The 15,386-nt window shown below is 35.6% G+C and overlaps 2 long non-coding RNA genes across 2 annotated transcripts in view; both read left to right on the forward strand.

Moving 5' to 3' along the window:
- LOC310897698 overlaps positions 1-15,386 on the forward strand; it is an 852,780-nt gene that overhangs the window by 814,399 nt on the left and 22,995 nt on the right. The gene's annotated exons all lie outside the window — the stretch shown is intronic.
- On the forward strand, positions 109-15,035 carry LOC310896442. The gene is made up of 3 exons (XR_014581492.1): positions 109-7,394; positions 12,288-12,362; positions 14,263-15,035. It is a non-coding gene; the product is annotated as an uncharacterized lncRNA (long non-coding RNA).

The following is a 15,386-nucleotide window of genomic DNA, read 5'->3' on the forward strand; positions in this document are numbered from 1 at the left end:
TCTTTCTGTCCACTTAAACTTCTCCTCCCCGCCGCACCCCCCCCCCCCCCCCCCCATCCCACACCAATGTATTTTATTTTTATTTTATTGGGGAATAAAAACAAAGGTTGTTCTATTCTGGGATTCTTTCACTCCTTGAAAAAAAAGTTCTTTTCCTTCTTCTTAGAGCTATTTGTAATGAGTCTCTTCTGAACTTGTTGCTTTTCAGAATTTCCAGTATAAAAAGTGTATATGGAGTTAATATGATGTAGCCTGGTTATGTGCAAGTATCAGTTTGTCACTATTAAAAAATGTTAGATATTTTTCCAACATTTGCTGCAATCAGGAATTATACTGGAGTTTTTTTTTGCAGTTAGGGACCTATGAATGGTTCCTGTTTCCCTATTCTGTAAATTACTGAACACCACTTTTCTACTTATAAATGAGAGAGAAAACGAGAAAACAGAAACAGCCAAAAAAAATTACACAACTAAAAAAGGCCTATTGTTTTGAATCGTAAAACTGCCAAAAAGGTAAATTGCAGGTCTGAAAATGAATTTATTAAAAGAAGATGGAAGACCTGTTTTTTTCAAACCTTCCAACAGAGGCACTAAATCAAATCCCAAATCTTCAGTAGCAGATATTAGACATCAAGCCTACAGCTCCCACATTTATCTCCCTACACTCTGAGTATAGCTTGGTTGATGCTGGAAAGAAGAGAGCTGCTATAATTAAGATGCAAAGACATTGCCTCTGTGTTCTTTCTCACACTATCTATATCATTAGTCCTTGAAACCCAGGCATCTGAGACTTAAAAATCTTCACAAGGGGAAAAATATTAAGGCATAAGCTGTTGATAATTTACAATGTATTTAGGAAACCAGAGTATTATGTTTCTACTGATTCTCAAAAAACAAACAAACAAACGAACAAAAACTTTATTAAGTTATTCTTTCTGGAAAAAAAAAAAAAGATTTATCATTTCTTCTGCTAGCTCCAGTAAAATCCATCTGAAAATGTTTCCTTTTAAGATTCAAACACAAAGCTTTCTACTCTCTTTTTGGATACTGTCGTGTATGTTTCTGAAGAGTGATTTATAGGCCATATACTCTCTTACAAGTAAAAGATTCAAAATGAAAAATGTTCACAGCAAATTAGAAAGCCAACCTAAAAGGGTCAAGTTCAGGCCTAAAACTTTGATTTGGTAGGTTGCCTTCATGCAGCTTACAAATTGATAGAACACAATATGGTTTCTCTTCAAAGGGAAAGAAACACTACACTGAAGAGTCTGCAGACAGGATGGGGTTAGAAATTTTATGGGATGAGTCAGCAAAAAATTAAACCTCCACTTATGATATTCTGGCAAACAAATAAACATACAAACAAAACCAACAACAACAACAAAATACCCCCTCCCCCAAAAAACAACAACAAATAGGAATGAACAAACAAACCAAGAAGGCTCACATGTATGATAGCCTTGTAAATTAATTAGCATGTGACATTTACTTTAATATGATATGAATTACCCCTATACAAAAACAGTAGACTCAAACATTACAGAATGTCCACTGATGTGAACATGCCATTTGGAGACAGTAATAGGAAATTCTGAGTAACTTAAACACTGTTGCAGTATAAATAAATAATTTATAAATAGATGTATATGGAGGTGCAATAGGTTTGCAATATTTTAAATATAGGTGTGTCTCCATTAGTGGTGTCTGGTCTTACCCTGCTGTCCTAATTTTTAGGTAGCAAACCTGAGGAGATCCTCACCAAAGGGCATTGTGGATGCATGGGTTCAAGGTAGACTGGGTAAATCCTTGGAAGGCATATTCACTTAAGATTACTCAATAAACACACACACTCTGGATCAGGAAATGCTCTGAGATGAAAAATGTTGAAGGCTAGGGCAATTGTAAAGAGAAACAACATTACTGGTTCTTACTCTCCCCCCGTTATCTGGTATGAGCAACAGCTGGAGACAGCATATTCAGTTGGAGGCCCTTCTGATGTTCTGTTATTCCTCTGGGCAAGGCCAGCCCAAGACAGTTTTCAGAATATACTTTCTTTAGCATGCACAAGTTTGATTTTGATTACCCTCAACTGTTGTTTCTAGTCATATCAACTACTTGCAACTGTTGATCACGCTTCTCTTTCTAGCTACCATCATTATGATGAAAAGTACCTTTCACAGTATTTTTGATAGAAATTGCTAGATGGTATTTATGAATGAATGTCATTTCCCTAGCAGAATTTAGAACTCTTCAACATGTGCTATAATTTTTCTTTTTCTTCTGTTTTCCTTCTTTTTTTTTTCTGTTTTCTTTATTATTATTATTATTATTATTTTATTATTATTTTTTTTAACACAGAGTAATACATATTGAAACGGACTAAAGGCGTGACTCCTTTAGGAGACTAAGGTGTTGTACATATTGTGTCTAAAAGAACAGCTGTGCTTTTCCCTCTCACTTATAGTCCACAGACCAGGTGCAACTGAAAACAGGAGAGAAGACGGAGGGCTGCTTTAGTAGTATCAGGAAGCACCTATATTTGAGTAATAGAAACAGGTCAATTTATTATTTGAGAGAATATCAGTTTGTGGGTTGTGAGGGAAGTAAAAAAAATGAATAAAATGATAAAAAAAAAGGCTAATAGGTATCAGCTTGAACATGGAGTTCAAAAAAGAATATTAGAAGTGTAATTAATCTTTATAGAGAAATAGTGAGGAGAGAAAGCTCAGAGCACCCTCAGGAGGATTGTACAGGTCAGACTTGAGATGATTTCTGGTCAGAGTGCAATGGAGAAGGACAATGGTTTTCAACCATCATTAAAATTATCTATGATTTTTCACCTTACAACAAATTTTTAGCCATTAGTGATTGACTTAGTTGAAGCATTGTTCCTTGCCTTGCTCTGCCCTGCCCTGCCCTGCCCTGCTTTGCCTTTCTTGCCTTGCCTTTGCCTTGCCTTCATAGCTTTATAGCTTTATACATTTTACTGAATTTCCTTCTGATCTTACTGTGTACTTACTGTACTGTAGGATCAATACTCCTCCCATATGGACTTGTAGAGTCTTTATCGGACACTACAAGGTGGGACAGCAATAATACCCAGCTCAGGTTTGCCGTCAGGGAGTGTTTTTCACAGTTGCCTGAGAAGGTATAGCTGGATAACTATCAAGGTAAAAGGTAAGCAGGTGCAGATGTAGTTGTCACTAATGTTGTTAGGGTGGGATTCTTGTCACCTAAAAGTCAGAAAGTACAATAAGGACACCTATATCTGAGCTAGTCACCTTGAACTTTCTGGGGAAGAGAAGCACAGTGGGGAGATATAGCATGATTCATCTGACCAGATGTAGATGTTTAGTTCATGATGAGAGAAATCTAAGCATATAAATGCCTATTTCTATGCAGAAATTATAAAGAAAACCTCACTCAGACATAGAAATATACATTTGGTCAGATGAATCCCATGCAGAGCGCCTAACACAGCATAGTATTGAAAGGTATTTTCACCCTTATTTGCTGTAGGTCTTCCTTTGAGCAATATCTGACGCTTGGGTTTTCTACAGAAGACAGAATTAATCTCCAAGGGATTCAATGGCAGATTCTTTTTTCCTAATATTCTTTAGTTGATTTTTCTTTTGTATCCCTGGTGTGAGTGTATATCATGTATCAGTCATATTGAATTAAAACATTTCTGAGCCATGAAGAGAATCTAGAAAAGTCATTCATTCACTTTTTTTTTCCCATCAAAAACTTCTTTAAAGCAAGTTATTCTATCTCATTAGAGTAACCAAGTCTGTATTTTTTTTCTTTGTTGTGAAACCAATAAAAATCTGTAAAGCTATGTATAGCTGCTTGAACATCTCTGCTAATGGAAAGTTCCTTATAAACATTCCTAAACTGAAAACAGAGCAGCCTCTGGAGAGTTCGATTTTCTCAAAAGACAGGCAAAGTGTTAAACATATAATCCTACTCCTGTGTGATTAATTATATCTCAAGTTGCATGAGACAAGCACTCTGAACTTGCAGAAACATGAAAACCAGCATTCAGCATGAATACACTCAAAAATATGTATGAAAAATAAATTGGCATTCTTGAAATTTCATATGTTGGAGAGAGAAATGAAACTGTATAAATTTACTTCCAAGAGCTGAGAGGGAATTTGAAACAAGATAAATGGAAACAATGTCTACTTGTTCCCTCTTGCATTTTAGATGAGGTGCTGCCTTGCTGTGTGACCTGAAGGAGTTGTTGCAACATAGAAATAGCAACGATACAGCTAACTATGTCTCATTTCTTATGTAGGCACATAACACTCTTTAAATGTTAATATCCATGCTAACTGCCATTGCTATATTTGACAATTCTCCTTGCCTACCCAGTCTCTAATTTTTCATGTCAAAAAGCATAACAGGACTGGTTCTAGCAGAGCAGTAGGCCATTTGCCCTGCTAAGTTAGCAGAAAATAGTGTTCCAAGAGAAGATCTGAAATATACTTTTTTCTTCCAACAGCCCTGTGTTGGTTGCCATTAAGTAATAAAGAGTTAAAACAAATAAACAAACAAATGGCATTCATTGTTTCAAGCTTTTAGTATATCAGAAATTTGATATTTTGCATACTTACACTGGTGTCAGCAGAGAATTCACTCTTTCACAGTACCTAGAGAAATGTTGGTGCAGAGGGTGCCTTTCAGCCATTTCTCTATGCTTTTACAATTCCCATTCAGTCAAGAAAATCCACCCAATAATTTAAGAACCTTTTAAGGATACTCTAAATTACATTGCTGCACACACTACTCATGGCCAAGGATCTGACTGAACACTGCACATGCCATTCCACATTTCCCATGCCCATTTTGTTCCTATGATTCCTCTCTTAATCACGCTTTTGAAGAAAGGATGAGGACTGGGAGCTGAAGCAATATTAAAAAAAAAAAAAAAAAGAATTCTGCCCTGACTATCTAACCATGACTGTGGCATTTTCTATCAAGAAGATACTCATAATTTCAGGTAATTAAATGACTAGAAAGCCCATTCTGTGCTTGGCAGCCAAAATTAAACATGTCAAATGAACAAAACCTGCTTAAATGAGTGAAATACTGAGACTTGTTATTGATTACAATTAGTTAATTAGATTTAGAGAATACTTTGATCAATGTTTTTGCCTGTTGAAAATTATGTTATAAATGCAAACCTTATTTTCTTGCTAGCATGGTGGGGACTGAGGGAGAGGGTTGGTTTGTATGTTTTCTACTGCAAGAACAAAGCTACAGTATGGTAGTTCTGGTTATTTCTGCTCCCAATAAAAATAACTATGAACAATTTTGAAAGAACATATATATATACGCATATATATAAATAAATAAATAGTCATTACCTGCTAAAGGCTTCTCAGCAAATTGTTACGTTTCTCAGCTTCAAAATGCATATATATATATATATATATTAATTTTTAGAACGCATTTCAGACAGCCATGTCTGACTTAACATGCTCTTTATTCAATGAAAGAAAAGACTCTTCTGTTCTGTAAGTTCATGATATAAAGCTCCTCAGAAGCTCAGTATGTGCTTTTACCAGATCTGTTTTTGGAATGGCAAATGCTACATTCAAAAAAAGTGTTATATACTCCATTATGTCCAAATAACACTCTACATTTTGATAGATATTCATTTTACTGTGTAGCGAAACAGATCTTTTAAGAGTTTTTTCTGAAGGTTAATATACACATAATGATCTACATATGTATTAGTATGTCTACATGCAATAATATAGACAGAAATAAATTAATTCATATTTAACACAGTATTCATGATCTGGGTTGTTTTATTTCTCAGAAAATTCAAAGAGTTTGGATTCTAAGCACCCACTAAGTTTCATTTTTAATGAAAACTGTGATGAAAGTAAACACACAAAATAGATTGCCAGAACTCATTTTCGTTCTTTGCATTTTTATTATCTAAAGTCTTCTTATAAATAGAACTTAACAGGAGGAGAAATTATGATGAGGAATATTGCTGCAGCTACCGCTATTATAACTTCAAGGAAAGCAATGAATTGCAACACAAGCCAGACTGGTTTTAAAGTGTTTCTAAGACTTGATGGCCCAGAGATTCCTAGTCTACTGGGAATTTTTGGAGACTTGGTTTCTGATTATGGAGTGGAATGATAAGCAAAGAAAATGAGTGGATCCTCCATTTCCTTTTCAGTGCTACAGTTGTTCTCCTGAACCCTCCATGTGAGTTGTTTTTTAATTAACGTCCAGCAAGTCTGATGGCTGTGGCCAACATTTCAAAGTTGCTGTGAAGTGGTAGAGACAATTTGTAGATAGAACATGCAAGTAGCCAGAAAGTTTCTTGTATCCAGCTATTCTTCACAACTGCAGAAGAGGCTAGAGAAAGCTTGACCCTTAAGATTTACATCCTCTGATCTGGTAAGCCCTTGAGAGTATGCAAAAGATAATTCCCACAAATGTGTGTACATTCAATGTGATGGGCTACAAGTGTGTGTAAGAGCCTGAGGGTTTTGGAACAGAGGGCTTTTAAATACACTTGCCAGCTGATTTCACACCTTTGTAAATGTGCTTTGCTGAAAGCATGATGAAGTTCAGATGAATCCCTTCGGCACAATGACGGAGATGAGATGAGCTTCACCCTGATATAGATGCGCATAGACAAGAAATTTTAAAAATCAACTCAGCTAAATGAAAATACAGTATGTCCCCTGCAGAGTTGCCAAGGTCAGTAAGAGTGCTGGTAATCTGCTGTATGAATGCCAGATGCACTAGGTATAGTGCCCCAAGGCATTTTTAGTTCATATTGTTTATAATGGAAGTCAAACACCAAGCTTCATTACAGTAAGAATTTCAGTGTGGTTTTTGTTGTTGTTGTTGTTTGCTTTTGTTTTTTCTGTCTTGCTTTGACATAAATCTCAGTACAAATAAATAAACAACAGTCTAATGATTTAGGCAGTATCCTTTCCCAGGCACAACTCTATAGTAAACTTTAAAGGGGGAAGGAAGTTTACATAATTAGATTTTTTTTTTTTTTTTGTAGTTAAGGCAACACAGGATTTGACCTTCCATTATCAAGAGGCAGTTTCATAAAACAGCTTGTAGTTAGTCATCTTTTCTTTAACAAAGCATTTGTTTTCTAAATAATTCATCCAATACACAGTTTGACCCATTGACCAAAGATAGAGATTCAACATCTTGGGTTTTATGGCATGACATGACAAAAAATCCAGGTGCTGCAGATTTTCTTTATTTAGTAAAATAAGAATGGACACTTAATCTAGATTGAAAGCTCCTGAGCTTTTGGGTCCTAGATGCCAGCAGCAGTCATTCTTCATGATTCCTTCCAGAAGCTTATTGAGAGTGGGATGCAAGAAGCCCTCTGGAAAGGTATTATGGAATATCCTAATGGAATCCTATGGAATATTCTAATGTCTAGAAACCTCATTCTGATTTCCACACTAGAATTATTTATGACCAGTTTCTTCCCATTTGTTCTTGTGCCAATGCCATCTTTTAGTTCAAATAGATCATCTCTTGCCCTGGTGTTTCCAAACCTGTGTATTTATAGATCATAGTTCAATATTCTTTTAGCCTCTGTTTTATTAGATTACAGAAGATAAATACAGTTTTACTCTTTCTCTAGAACTCATGGTCCTCTGATCAGTAGAAGAGCCTTTTTCTTTACCTGTTCTTTGCTGAGCAGTCTTAAATCACGGATAGTTCTCCAAAAGTGGTCAGCAGTGCTTCACATAAAGCCACTCAACTGCTATGGCTCCTTCTGGAAACACCTCACCTGATAGAAGTATGAATTACTTCATTTTACATATATCACTATGGTTCACAATCATTACATACAGGCAGATCCTTTCATTTTCTCATGTTTTGAGCTCATAGCATAAGCTCTTAGTATTAGCCCCCAAGTGTATGACATTGCCCTTTGCATGATTGAATTTTATCCTACTACTGTTACTCAAATCCCCAAGGTCATCAGGTCTTTCAAACCTCTCTTGCATTGGAGATGCTTCCCAACTTTGTGCTATCAGTAAATTCAGTTAAAATGAGTTTTTTTTTGTACCAATGTCACTATAGAAAATATTAGATACGCCCAGAACTGATTCTTTAATGGAATGCATATTTCAGTATTTTCAGCTATTCTTCCCTTCCCTTCCCTTCGCTTCCCTTCCCTTCCCTTTTTATAATTTCTTTAATTAGTTTTATAGCTATTAGTGGTTTCTGGTTTTAATGTAAGCTTTTTTCTTATACCAAAGTTTCACATTTAAAAGGCTCACTGCAAAGTTCAACATCTCATTACCATCCCTAGCACAAAATCAGTAAATTCTTTTATGTGTATTTAGAATCAGTACTGTCTTCTGTTAGCCAAATATTTTAGTTTGCTCCGTGTTCCTTCAGGGGGCCTTCAGTTTGAAGTCATCTGATTTGGACTTCTTTGCAATTTGTTTAGTTACAAATAGTAGCATTTTTTAAATGTCTGTGAGGTGTCTTGTTGCAAACTCACCCTTTCCATACTGCTTTGTACAAGCCTTTGTAAGAGGTAGGAATGAGACAGAGATCAACCTGTTGTGTCCTTTCATATCTCACTGATTTTGAGACTGCCTGGAGACCAGTTTATCATATAAGGTATGGAAAACACTAGTCCTTCCTTAATCTGTCATATATATGACCTCTCTACCCAGAGAAGAAGGATGCAAAAACATAGCTTACTGAGAGGACTTTATATAATTTGGGTAAAGGAGTAAATTAACTAAATTATTATGGTTTCTTGAAAGAAAATACCAGAGGTAGGTAGAGCAGAGAAAAAAAGAAAAAGGACAGTAATGTTATTAGACTTAATGATATACTTTTGCAACAATTCAGGCAGCAATTTTGATTGCCATTATACAGAGCATGAACTCTACCCTTGGAGTTTATGAATTCTTCAATTCTTTAATCATCCACTATAGATAATTTTATAGGGTCTATAAATGGACATTACCTGATAGTCCCAGAGATGAAGAATTTCAGAAGCATTTAAGGTTCGGATCCCTTCCTTACCAAACACTGTCATTTCTTTGGCTCAAGAGCTTCCTTGTTCATACTATGAGGTGTGGAAAAACAAGCAAACAAACAAACAAAAAAATCATTAAAAAAATAACTTTACTGCAGTATTTCCTTTATGACTGAGTTAGAAGTCTTATGTTTATCAAGTGTTGAATGGTCCTGTGGCAAAACATAGGTTGTGAGTAAGGAAGTTTGTATTCTTACCCTGGCTGTGACCCAAGCTTTGTATGTATCCGTGGGCAAGTAGTTTAACCTCTTTGGTTCTCAATTTATTTTGCAGCAAATGGGGGGGAAAATGATACAGTATGTCTTGTGAAGGTGTCATGAGGGTACCTTCTGGCACTTTTCAATAGTATAGAATGCTCCAGAAAAGCAGATCTTATTACCTTCTAACCTACTCCTGTCTATTAACTATAATTGGAAATAAGATCAGGGGCCTTACCATTTGCCAAGGGAGGTGTATGCAAAAAGTCAGTTTGAAGATCTAACTAAATGTTCAATATTAACTATTAAAGCCTTCATTAATGAATTCTAAATAGGTAAAGATTCCTTTAGTCCCATAATTCACTTGCCCTTTTAATTATAACTGTGACCACTCAAAATAAATTTCAAACAGAAGGTAAATTATTCCTGCTAAGCATCTCCCCTCTCCTTACAATTGTCACTTGGAACATTTTTTCTAGGCAAATTCCCTATATTTCAGATGAAAGCTAAATTCACAAATGAGTGCCAATACTGGAAAGATAAGCTTGGCATCTGGACATTTGAAGCTGCCAGGTGTACCATATATGTGACCACAGCTGTTCACTGTGGTAAACGAAGGGGCAAAAATGAGCAAAAGAGAGATAGACATTAGGAACTAACAAGAGGCAGTACTGTGTTATTATTTTAATTACAAGGGGGTACTGATTTGCTTTGTAATTGCCATGCAAATGGTTGAATGTCCAATATATGCCTGAAATGAAGCTCTGATGCAAGTTTTCAATAAAGGCTGCCATCAAGAAGGATGCTGAAACACACTAAGCAGAAGAGGAGAAAAATAGAGTGATGACTTCTTAATATAATTTAGGAAGACCATGATCTATCTCCAAATTGAGGAAGCCATGTGAATAATATGACACAGGAAAAAAAAAAAAAAAAGAAGAGAGAGAGAAGAAATCCATAGAATTTATTTCATAATCCATGCCATAACAACAGTGCATCGCATATCTTTGTGATAAAAATAATTTGATGTAGGTTTTGTTAAAGGGAATTATTTAGATTTTACAGTAGTTTTTTCTCCAACATGCAATAGAATAATACACATGCTGTATATGTATGCATCAGTCCATCTTAAAACAGCCTCCAAAATAAGAGAACACCTCCAAAACCTCATGCATCATGATCAGTGGGCACGATTTTGGTTTTGATGGTTTGCTTTTTTTGATAACTCATTGCAGTTAATTATTTTGGCACAGCTCTCCAAAGTACTAACCAATCACGCATGTAAGAGTGAGAACAAAGGTTAGGAGACAAGATTGGGTGGACGTTCTGACTCCTCCTCAGCAAAGGGTTCCAAGTGGGTGCAGACACAGTAAGCTTTACTCCCTGCTGTTCTTGTTGCCCAGGAGGCATGGCTCAAAGAGGCCAAAGCAGTATTGGGTGCTGATGTTGGAGCAGAGGGAGGAGAGAAGGGCATGCCTTGTGCAGTACTGTGAATAACCTGCTATAGTTCTAGGTAAGTCTGTAGGTATAACCCAAAAAGCTGGCTGACCAGCTTTTTTCTCAGTGTAGCATCTGTTTCAGGGTCACAAGGGAAAGCAAACCTTCTTGTTCAACCACTTCAGCATGCACCATTATGGATAACAGCTGAGAAAGTGAGAATTATTGTTTTACATACATACAAGTAGCCCCAAAACTTCCCATTTCCAAGCAGTTCTTCATGTAAGTTGTCCTTGTGGGACATGGCAAAGAAGTTGACAGTGCAGGGACAGCCTAGAATTCCTGGAGCAGCAGGACAAGAAAACATCCCTCAATTTTGCTGCAGTGATCCTTCAGTGACCATGCTGAATGTGTTCGTAGATTCAGAGAATGGTTTGGGTTGGAAGAGACCTTAAAGATCATCTAGTTCCAACTGCCTGCCACGAGCGGAAATGCCACACAGTAGATCAGGTTGCCTAGGGCCCCAACCAACATGGTCTTGAACACCTCTAGAGATGGTCAGGTGCACCCTATCCAGTGTAACAATGCCTGGTCTCTCAAAAGTCCAGATTATAGAACCCAAAACCTTGAGAATGGCATCAGCTATGCAGCCAATTGTTCACTTGGTCTGTTCGTCTCCTTCTTGGGTCCCCATCACCTGCAAGGAGGATGAAGGAGAACACTACTTGTGCTCCCAATCCCTTCAACATTTTTCTGACATAAACTGTTCTTATACAACATTTCTTTATCCAAACTTAAGTAGGGATGTGACTTCAGTGAATTACAACAATTTCCAAAGTGAAAGAACACAGGTAAATTTCATATAAACACTCTGATTGCAGAAGAGGATTTGTATATCTGAAGTTAAGAAGGATGGTATTATGACTGGAATTTCAAAGATAAATATTCAAATCCCAGATCTGCAACTTCAAGTCTTTACATATGTCCTTGAACAAGTCATCTGATTTCTATGATTCAGATCACTGTTTCTAAACCCATAGTTTGTTTTCTTTGTTCTTTTTGACAAAGAATATTTAGTCCTGTGTGTTTGTACAATGCTTATCATACAGGACTCCCGGTCTTTGAACAGCTTAATGAGGTGTAAGTTACAGTTTAGATTTATGATATCAGCTACTCTGTAATAATGACCTGTTCTGATGTGGTAAATGTAGACGGTTTGCTTCTTCAGTCAGGCCTAAGTTTTCTCACTTTTTTTGCAGAGTGAGAAGAAGCACTCTGACTATTGTTAAAGGGTAGCAAAAATGCTATAAATCTACATCCCAGCTTACCCTGTGACAACTTGTTCATGTAGCTGTCTGCCTCTTTGTGATCTTATCTACAATCTTCACATGTAGATAAAACAAAACTTTGAAATTATCAGATACTTTACAACAGAGTTTAAAACACAAAATGTAAAAGGTTATGCTTTTTTTATTTTGTTTTTTCTTTGTTTTAAGAAAAAAACATATTAAGACTCTCATTCATAAATATCTGTCTAGGAAATTCATAACTGTTTTTTCCTCTTTCTTTGGTTGCTCTCAGAAGACTTCTGGTGTTTTTTCTTCCTCCTCCTCCAAAGTACTAGATGGTAAACACACCTCAAGGGGAAGCCCGCAGGTAATGTGTCAATGAAAGTCAGGCTATTAACAATAGGTACAAGCAGTTAAATCCTTCAGTCATTGACAGTTGCAACACTTTTAGAAAGACTACTAAGATGAGTAAGTATGTTCAGAGTTGTATATATGCCTTTTTGTTAATCTTGTTAATATAAGTCCATCACCCAGGAATAAAAGTTTCTTCCTTGCAAATATATATATATATATTTACGGTTTCCAGCACATCCACCTAAGTTTTGACATCTTTTTTCATTAGGAAAAAAAAAAACAACAACAACAAACTCACAGACTTTTTAAAGTCTTATATATTACATATTTTCCAAAAGATTTACATTCCAAGAGATATAAGCACACAAAAATGTTGTAATTACTAGAAGTGGTGAAACATTTATTGGTATAGCTGTACTTTCTGCTAGGAAAGCTTGGTGTGAAAAAATTAGTGTTTCATGGAGTTTATGATTTTTTGTCTGTTTTAATAAGTATCATTATCTGTCATTTCAACAAAGTCAATTTTATTGTGACACGTAAACTTTATCATATTGAGTTCATCACTTCAATCACCCTTTATTAAATGTTTCAGAACATACTATTTAATGTAAAGGTATGTGAAGATTCTAGGCCGATAATCAAAGCCAAAGACCAAAATTTGAGAATTTTCCTGGGGACACGAATTCTTGCTGTTTGTCTAAAATAAATAAATAAATAAATATATCTATTGAATTCTGAGGCACATTTAAAGTCCTTGTAGGTTTGCATTACATCTTATTTTCAAGGCACCAGACTTGATAGACATTAAGGTTGAACCAGAAATTCCTAAGAATGTTATCTCGGATTACAGAAACTTCACTTTTAATTCTTTGCAGTCTTTCCATTTCCCTCTTCAGCTTTACTCAGCCCCCAAACTAGTGCTGGTACATAGAGTGAGTTACAAAACAAACTTTCTTCCAATCATAAAGCTATAAAATGTTGGAAAAATAGTTACTGTTCTTGTAATCTTGTCCTGATCATTAAGAAACATCCCTATTAATTATTTATTTGCTCCCCCCTTATATTTAATTCATCCCTGTTTTCTACCAACATTTTTTTTTTTCATTTTCTGAAACTATTTCCCTACTGTTTGACATTTTAAATCCCAAATAAATAAGCATTAACTCCTATTATCAGCTAGGTGCCCTTCTTCTGTGTCAGACTTGTCAATTTTCTGATAGGGCTACTTCTTTAATTTCCATATTGGCTTCTAATCTGTTTTGTCACTCTTCTGTTTCTATTCTTTTTCTCTACTTATCTGAAATTAAAATAAAATTTCATCAACTTGCATTTCTTTGTGACTTTACCTACCTGAACAGATTTCACCTTGATTGTTGTGTTGGGCAAAGTTCCTAAGACGGTGTTCCCTCATATATAGTCTCTTAATTTAGAAAAATGAAAGCAAAACTGAAGAATGCACTTGTGTAAATGGCGGCATTAAGGCTCATGTCATTTTTTTTTCTTACGGATCATTATTTACATTTTTCCTCCTTGATATTCATTGCCTTTTAATGTTTGCTGTTATCCCAAATTGAAAGAGACAAGGGAAATGTCTTCAAAATGTGTTAGAAATCATAAAACCTTGAAAAGCATTTAACAGCTCAAAGTCAGGAAAGGAAATTCTATTTCCACATATGTTTAATATATTATAAACCTGTTGTATACAGTGACATCTTCCAAAGCTCACTCAATTGAATCTTTGTAAACAAGTTATGGTGGATCCCACTTTGTTGCTGGTTAAGAACTGATTCACCATTACCCCACATCAGTGGAAGTTGCTGGAGCTAATCAGGGGTGTTATCACTGACTTTTATTGCTGCTGCAGAGCAAACCAGTAAATAAAGAAAACTAAATTCAGGATTTATGCTTTACAGGGGTATACCTCATGCTTGGAAGATTAATGAAGAATTCCTGGTTCACTGTTTACTAAAGACACCTCTGTTCTATAGCATTTTAATTGTAAATCCCTTATTTGACAAGCTAACTAATGGTTCCTGCCGAATTAATAAAAGCGACATATTAACTTTAAATCCCAGATAAAGTAAAGATTGCTGTTTTAATATCCCATCCATATCCTTTATCTTTCTACAGGGGCTTTCAGGCCAGTAGTTTTAATAACATGCATGAATGAAGACGCTCTTTTTCAACACAAATGGTGGCAAAGAGTTTTTCCTTTATATTAGCAGGCAATCAATTCCAATAGCTTTTTAATGCTTTCTTAAAGAATCAATTTTAAAGCAGAAGCTCTTCAGGGGACCCTCTTAAACTTCTTCACAGCCAGTCTCCTAATTTTCTATTACAATGCAATCTAAAACAGCTACAAAAATAATGCAGATAATGTTTGCTGGATAATGATTTCCAATTTCCCCATTCCATGTACCCTGTTATTAGGAGGATCATCTTAGCTGTGTAAATTAATTTTCAATTCACTTCAGGGGAACATTACAATGATTTATTCAGCACTGGTGCTGAAGAAAGTGTTGGGAGGATTTTAGCAATCTGAGAAACAAAATCAATTTGTTCTGATTATAACCATGTTAAAAAAAAGGAGCAGTCAAAAGGTTCACAGAAATGTCTTAGAGGTTAGCATACGCTTTACAGGAACAGTAAGTGTGATCCTGGTATGGTTACCTGACCAAATGAAATATCTGAGATTTATTGATTTCTTCCCACGTCTCAATATTTTGGAAGGACTGAGTAGATTCTAGTCTTTTCTGTGTTTTATACAAACCAAAACTACAGATCAACTTTTCAGTCATTAAAATCTTCCCTGGTCAATAAAGAACATTCTTTCTGCAAGTTACACAAGGAAGAGATTGTTTCAAAAATGGATGTGTTCTTAGTAATGATACCCAAAATTTGTGAGAGCTCCAGACTAAGAAGAAGGATGAAAAGATTTTCCAGTATCACAAACAAAGGACTTGATGTGCACTAAGCATCTAGTAACTTGTACTTAAAGCATTCACCTCTAACACTCATACCAAATAAACAAATACTT

Source organism: Anser anser, assembly GCF_964211835.1.
Source record: "Anser anser genome assembly, chromosome: 3".
Lineage (NCBI taxonomy): Eukaryota > Metazoa > Chordata > Aves > Anseriformes > Anatidae > Anser > Anser anser.